The 7768-nt window shown below is 48.7% G+C and overlaps 1 long non-coding RNA gene across 1 annotated transcript; it reads left to right on the plus strand.

The window, feature by feature from the left end:
* The first annotated feature begins 1623 nt into the window (after window positions 1–1623).
* Window positions 1624–6768, plus strand: LOC107976288 (uncharacterized). Its single transcript, XR_001720142.4, has 3 exons — window positions 1624–1994; window positions 6056–6147; window positions 6259–6768. It is a non-coding gene; the product is annotated as an uncharacterized LOC107976288 (long non-coding RNA).
* The last annotated feature ends 1000 nt before the right edge of the window (window positions 6769–7768 follow it).

Raw genomic sequence — 7768 nt, forward strand, 5'->3', positions numbered from 1 at the left:
CTTCGGGACAGCACAGTCTCCCATCAGGGGATTTCCCAAGCCATGAAGATTTCCCTTAAAATTCTAAATGCCCCTTGCCATCTCCTACCCCCAAAAGAGCCCCTTACATAAATTCTGTTGCTCCACCTGCTCTGCTTGGTGCCCAGCCCCGCCCCTTCCCGCTCCCCACACCCCACAGACAAAAGGCTGTGGTTGATTGATGATGACAGTGACCCACCACTGACCCCTCCAACCCAGTCCCACTGCTGCCCATGAGGTGCTCAGTCCACAGCCTCCAGGGTTGTTTGAAATGCAGACCCCCACCCTATGGGGCTGTTGGTTTTCTTCCACGTGTGAAGTGGGATCTTTGATGTGTGCCCTACTGGGGTGTCTCCAAAGGTCTGGGTCCTGGGATCACTGCCTACAGCAGTCTACTCACCAGCCTGCCTTTATGTGGTTCAGGGCATGAGGCTAGACAGATCTGGGTTCCAATCCCGACTTTTGGGCACACTTACCAACTCTGTGCTTCTCCCATCTCTGAACCTCAGATTCCTTATTGTGAAGAAGAGACATAAGGTATAGCCCAGATAATTATTTAAAGGTTTAAATTAGATAATATATAAAGCTTTGGCCACAAGGAGGACACATTGAAATCAATAAATGATTTTAGCCATAGTGAACAGGAGGAGGCTGAGGTGGAGGAGGAGGAGGAAGAGAAGAGGGAGGAAGAGGAAAGGGAGGAGGAAGAGGAGGAGGAGATTGAGGAAAAAGAAGAGGAGATGGAGGAGGAAGAGGAGGGGGAGAGGGAGGAAGAAGAATAAGAGATAGAGGAGGAAGAGGAGGAGGAGATGGAGGAGAGAGAAGAGGAGATGGAGGAAGAAGAAGAGGAGATGGAGGAGGAAGAGGAGGAGGAGATGGAAGAAAAAGAAGAGATGGAGGAGGAAGAGAAGGGGAAGGAGAAGGAGTAAGAGAAGGAGGAGGAGGAAAAGAAGGAGGGGGAGGAGATGGAGGAAGAGGAGGAGGAGGAGGAAAAAGAGGAGAGGGAGGAGATGCAAGAGGAAAAGAAGGAGGAGGAGGAAAAGGAGGAGGGGGAGGAGACGGAGGAGGAGGCAAAGGAGGAGGGGGAGAAGATGGAGGAGGAAGCGAATGCAGAGGGATGGAGATGGAGGAGAGGAGGAGGTTGTTGTAATCATGGAAAGGCAGCGAGTTGTCTGTGAGGACTCACTTTGACTCCATTCTGTCCTTCTTCTTCTTCTTATACTAACCCCCTTGATCTTCCTTTCCCTAGAAGAGGGGCATGCCAAGCGTCTTCCTTTTGCATGCACACACACATACACACACACACACAGAGCATGTTACCAACAGCTTTTTATTTAACTTTCTCCCTGCCCAGAGCTTCTCTTCACTGGCTCTCTGGGACAAGCCAGCGCCGTGGAGCTGTCTCTTTTTCATTTCTCAGCCTCACTGGCCATTCCAGGTATCTGCTGATGGGGCTCTTGGCCCTTATAGCCAAGCTGCCCAAGACTTGACTTGCTCTTTTTACCAAAAAAAAAAAAAAAACTATTTCCACTAAACCACTGAGCATTTCATATGTTGTAATTTTAAAGCCACTTCTTTACTCATTTCTTCCGTTTATTTGCCTAGTCCTCAAGAAATATTTGCTTGATGTGACTTCTTGGAACCAAATGTTGGTGCCCAACTGAAAGGGATGGAGCCCTCCGGACTGGGAAGTTCCGCTGAGGATGAGGGCGGCCGCCATTTTGAAACGAACAGACTCCAAAAGCATGCTCCACTGGGCCTGCCCCTGCGATCTTAAAACAGATGTCCGTGAAATGTGACCCATGAATAGCAGTTATCTGGAGAGAGAGCTCTGAAGCTGATGAAACCATTAGAGCCACTGAAGGCACCTGGTAAATGCGATGCGGGGAGTACAGAAGAGAGAATCAGAAACACACCGGCACTCTCATTCCCATGAGGCCACTTACAGTGGGTAAAACGTCGCTTGAGAAGAGCGGGTAGGTGGCTGGGGCAAGCAGGAATGTAGAATCGTGTTTGCATTTGAGAGGAAAGAAGGGTTGGCCTACCGCAGAGTTCCAGCCCCATGGCCATGCATTCTCTCTCCACCACTCTCTCGCTAATCTCTCTCTCCCTCCAGATATACCTCTCTTTCTTCCTCTCTCTCCTCCCAGCTTCTTTGTCTCTTTCTACTCTCCTCTTCTCCCCGTTGACCTACCTCTGAGTTCCAGCCCAGCCCCACAAGCCCCACATTCTCTTTTTCTCTTCCCTCCTCCTCCTTCTCCTCTCTCTCTCTCTTAGGCCTCGCTCATGGGGACTTTAATGACAAGACAAACCAGACTTTGTATACTCTTCATGGTAAGAGAATGAGGAGGGACAGATGAAAGCCCAGGATAAAAGAACGTTGCAAGGCTAGAATGAGATAACCCCATTAAAGAATGTCCATAAACATCTCTGAAAAACACCTTCCCCTGGAAAGGCAATGGTGAAGGAAGAGATTTTTTCAGGCCTCGATTCCAGGAAGCTCATAGGACAAAGAGATTTTTTTCCCTGAAAGAACTCCAACGATGCAACTGCCTCTCTACTCTCCCGTCTCCACATCCCAGGATGTTCAGAGCAGGGACAGTGGGGCCTTGATGGGGAGAGGGTCTGGGGCTGAGGAGCTTAAAGAACTGAAATATAGAGACCCTAAGCAGAAGCACTCATCTACTCCCCCTGGAGCAAAATGAACCCGGGGAGGGGGAGGAGGAAGAGGGTGGGGGGAGCTTTCCAAGCCGAAGGAGTCGCTGAGTTAAATTACAGGGGCCTGGGAGGGATGATTAACAGCTCTCATGGTTTTCTGCTTCACAGCCATTACTCACGCTAAACCTGAGGCTTCTCGGTTACATAGCCCAGCGCGGGCCGACCATTTTTTCCATTGACTGAAAACACATTCCGACTGAAAACAAACTTTGGATCCCCAAGGCTTGGCAGGCCCTGGGTCCTCCTCCATATTTAATCAACGGAAAGCTAAACACTTTCAATCTGTGATGGCTCATTTGGACGGGGTCTCGGGGCTTTTGCTTGGTGCCAGATATAATAACTCTCCTTTCTCTTTTCTAAGGCCTATTTTATAATTTTGCTGTTTTTCAATGTCAAGCCCGTCTTTTGAAGAATTTTTATTGGATTTCCTGCTAGACTTCAACGAGGATTTTTCTTGCTTTGGCAGAAATATCAAGCAGAACAGGGGAAAAACTCAATCGTCATCTTGGAAAGTCGCGATGGCGTGTGTGTGTGTGGAGGGGGGAGTCCTTTGTTTGCACACAAACAGGTTTCTGGAAGGCTGGAGCCCCAGTTGCCAGCTTCGAGGGGCCCTCTAACTTCTGAGTCATGGGGTGAAAGTTGACATGGCAAGGCAGATGGATGTGGGAAGAGAGAGGAAGTTGGAACAGGATAAGGAGAGAGGCGTGAGTGTGTGAGACGGCTCAGGGCAGTTAAGATTCTACTCTCGGCCCGGGGCACAAACTCTGACACTGCCAGGCACAAAAACTGCTGGGACATTGAAGGCCAGGGAGACAGTGCCCACTCAGGGGGCAGCGGACAGACTCTTACCCAACAGCATGGCCCCCTCAGAGCTGGCAAAACCCCAAGAAGGGGCAGGAAGGCCCCGTCCCAGAGGCTGCCATTCTACTAGCATAGCCGTGGGCTGTGTGCCTGCTCAGGGCAATGCTGAGATCTTTAATTTTTCTTCACAGAGATTATTCCCCAGAGGAAGCAGCTTGCCAGTGAATGACAGCTTTTGTTTGCTCATGTTTTCCTCTCCTCCCAGAGTCAACTTTCAGAATATACCAGGATGTTCCCTCTCACTTGACTTTCTTTTCTTTTCTTTTCTTTTCTTTTTTTTTTTTTTTTTTACTGGAGGAGAGGGGAGGCTCCACAGCATATTATCCAAAGGCGAGGCGGATGGTTCTTTGTCCAATAGTGAGAGAGGGGAGAGAGGGGCCGTTGGTCTTCTCTTTTTGTGTTTTACGTTTTTACTTCTCATGTTGAGATGTTGTAACGGCACTTCATACCTCCTCGGCTGCTGTTGTCTTCACAATGCACAGAACATGTTCCATGTCATGTCATCTTGCTCTTCCCACACAACCCTTCTGTGGGGCAATACTGGTTTTGGAATTGCCATTTTAGAAGTGAGCAAACAAGACTCAGATCAAGTGACCCAGCTCAAGTCTCATGGGCAGGAAGTGGACAAACCAAGGTCTGAACCAAAGTGAGTGCTTTTTCTACCAGGCTACAAAATGGAATGTTGCAGGGAGCTGCCTGCCCCGTGAGTGAGTCCTCTCCCTGTGCTGGGTAGAGTTCTCAGTGTAGATTCCCTGGGGCAGAACACACTGAGAGTTGCATGGTGATTTTTACCCCATCCACCAACTGCATATCAAAGTCTCTGCAGGCTAGACTACGAGACCAGGCGTCCAAAGCATCTAAGCCACTGCTCCCCACTCCTTCCACTTCCAGTGGCAAAAAGGACTCAAATAGACTCAATCCACAAACGTTCTGTGGAATACCCACTCAGGGCTAGAATATTGAGGGATTTGGTGCAAGGAAAAGATACCCTCCCTGCTCTTAAGGAGTTTACAGTCCAGATGAGGAGACAAAGCAGAGAACCCTATGTCATTACAACTGCTAAGAACCTTGGAGATCAGCCATCTAAACCCCGTGTTTAGCAGTAAGGATATGGGACAGTTCAGGGAACCGAGGAGTGGATCAAGAGGGGCAATAGGAAACAGTGTTGCGTTTCATGCTAAAGAGTACAGTGGGGCAACTGGCGCGGTGGCTCACACCTGTAATCCCAGCACCTATGGAGGCCAAGGCAGGAGGATCACTTGAGCCCAGAAGATTGAGACCAGCCTGGGAAACATAAGGAGACTGTGTCTCTATAAAAAAATATTTTTTTAAAAATTAGCCAGGTGTGATAGCGTGTACCTGTAGTCCCAGCTACTTGGGAGGCTGAGGGTTGGAGGATGCCCTGAGCCCAGGAGGTCGAGGCTACAGTGAGCCATGATCATGCCACTGCACTCCACTCCATCGTGGGCTACAGAGGGAAACCCTGCCTCAAAAGAAAAAAAAAAGAGTGTGGTGGGGTCTGCAAGCTGGTCAGAGAATGCTAATTGGTCCAGACACACTCTAGGAGAACATAAAATTTGGTCTCCATCTTGAAGCATATATAGCACTGAATAGATGGACAGAAAGACAGGTGCCACAAAAGCAGAAGGAAGAAGGCAGACTGAAGTCTAGTGTGCCTGCGGGACAGTGAGGGGCTGGAGTCCAGAGAGAGGGAGGAGAGGAAAAAACCAAGGCTGAAAATTTGGATGAAGCCAGACCCTGGAGGATCTTCAGCAGTCAGGAGGAACATGCATGCAAAGCCAGAAAGAAGATAGTTGATGGTCAGGGTTTCAGGGCTTGCTGACCAATGAAACCCTGGTCCTGTAATTCTGTAAGCTCCAGACCATTTCCTCCACAGCCACACCTACCAACCCATCTAAATTGACACCCCCGGAGGCTGGGGGCACACGGAGGTCCCACTGCGCACTATTCTGTGAGTCTGGATTGAGTAGCACTGCCGCGGGGTTCACCTAGCCCAACACATTCAGGTCATCCGGCCTCACACCCACAGTCCACCCTTTTCTCATTCCTGCAGCCACCACCTCCATGTTTCTGTGAGCTCCCCAACCCCAGGCCCTCCTCCCTGGCTCTCCAGGACGCCCCAGGCAAGGACTGGTTTGTCCAAGCTGGAAGAGCAAAGAGTGAAAGGGCCAGGGAGGAGGAGGCTGCTTTGGGGTCAGTAGGAGCTCACATTGGCAGACTAGGACATCAGAGAGGAACCCCTTTCTGCAGGACAGCAGAGACACAGTGAATGGACATCTGGGGCCAAATTCCTCCAGCGCACGGGGACCCTAAGGGCATGAAAGCCAGAAAGAGGACCCCGCTGTGTCCCTGGTCTCCTACTGCACACTCCTGTGGCTTGAACATCTCCATCAACTGTTGCTTTTTTTTACCTTGTACCTCACTTTACCCATTTTAGCCTAAAAACAAGAACGTCTGCCCTCTTCCTTCTTAACCAAGACTGAGATGAGGACAAGTCAGACCCTTCAGACCCATCGTTTCAGGGACCAGGTGTGGCAGCTGTTGCAGCTAAAACTCACAATGACCATAGTAATGTCATCGTTCCTCTGCTTCCAAAAACAAAGCCTGTCTGCGTTCATTAACAGCCCTTTGTTCTTCTAGCAGCTCCAGCCTGAATGAGAAGCACGTCCTCCTGGGAGTTACATCAGCAGCCTGGCCTTCCATCTTCCTCCTCTAAAGAAACGTCCCTGCCACCCTGAGCATCAAGCCCTCGGGTTCCTAAAGGCCGAGGCGCTTCTTCTCATTTACTTCCCTTGAGGAAGAAAGACCAGCCCATCCACCCTCATTTCCCACCGAAGGGCACCGCAAATAAAGTTTGCCCACGCAACCAGGCCACCACCATTAATTTCTCTCTGCCCTGCTCTTACATTCTCCTCAAGGTTTTCAATCCCCTAGACAGGCTCCCTTCCCTCTTTTCTTTCCTTCCTCCAGCCCCCCTTTTCACCTCCCTCCACCATTGTTTGAGGTTAAGAAGCATGCTATGGTGTTCTATAAATTACTTGGCAAGAGTAGACGACAAAAGCAAAATATAATTCAGATTAAAGTCATCCTCCCGCTGAAATGATAGTTTCTTAAATAAATGGCGATGCTGCCTATCAATCTTGCTGGCAACTGGTCCTCTCATATTCATCTTTCTGGGGGTGATTTAGGATCCACCTGGGTCCTCCGAGAAGATTCTCCCATCATTTCCTTCCCGTCTCTCTGGATCTTGCTGCTGGGCTTGGCGCAGTTGACAAATTCTCCAAGTAATCCCTCAAAAGATTGGAGAAATGCTCCGAACGCTCCATTAAATTTATTTTCCATGCTTTAAGAGACCCAAAACTATGTCCAATAAATAAGTGTTCCCTGTGATTTACTGAAATGCTCCTCTGATTTAAAGTTATAGGGGGAAAAATATGGCGCCCCTGGGAGGGAAGGACCAGCCTCACAAGTGAGACCAGATGTGAGATTTCTGCCCGGGGAGGGGAGAAGAGGGGGAAAAAACAACCCAAGTGGTGGAGGTTTGAAAGTGACAATGTCTGAACCCAGGTTCTCGGCTTTAACATAAAAGGTCCCCAGTTGAACATTCTTTCTCACAAAATTTATTGTGGTTGTAGTTAGAGGGGGAACCATCAAAAGAGTAATTCTGGCCCTTGTTTTGCAGAGCTCTTTTGATAAATATGATACTTAGAAATATGCCTCCCACTAGACAGAAAAGCCATATAGTTAAAATGAAGTAATCTGTCAGTAAACTCGCTAGAATCAAAGCCAAAATGAAACCTGTAAAAGGAGAAGGGGGAAAAAATCTCCACTTAGAAACGTTTGAGTCAAGCAGGGGAGAAGGTAGAGATTAAGAATTGTCCTTTATTCAGATATTTTTATCTACGGAGTTAAAAGCGGAGATTTATTTTTAAAAGGGGCTATTTATGTTCCAATCTCCAACAGATGGGTCTGTGTTCCTGCCTCGCTCATGCAGCTCAGGCTCAGCAAAAAAACAGCTTCTCTTCTGAGCTGAAACTTACCCAAAAGAAGGAGGAATAAAAACTTTGGGAAACAAATGTAACCTTTGGAGCTGCTTGGTAAATACTGGAACTGTTTACTATGGAGGCCCAGATGTGTCAAAACCAAGAAA

This window comes from Pan troglodytes, chromosome 7 (assembly GCF_028858775.2).
Source record: "Pan troglodytes isolate AG18354 chromosome 7, NHGRI_mPanTro3-v2.0_pri, whole genome shotgun sequence".
Lineage (NCBI taxonomy): Eukaryota > Metazoa > Chordata > Mammalia > Primates > Hominidae > Pan > Pan troglodytes.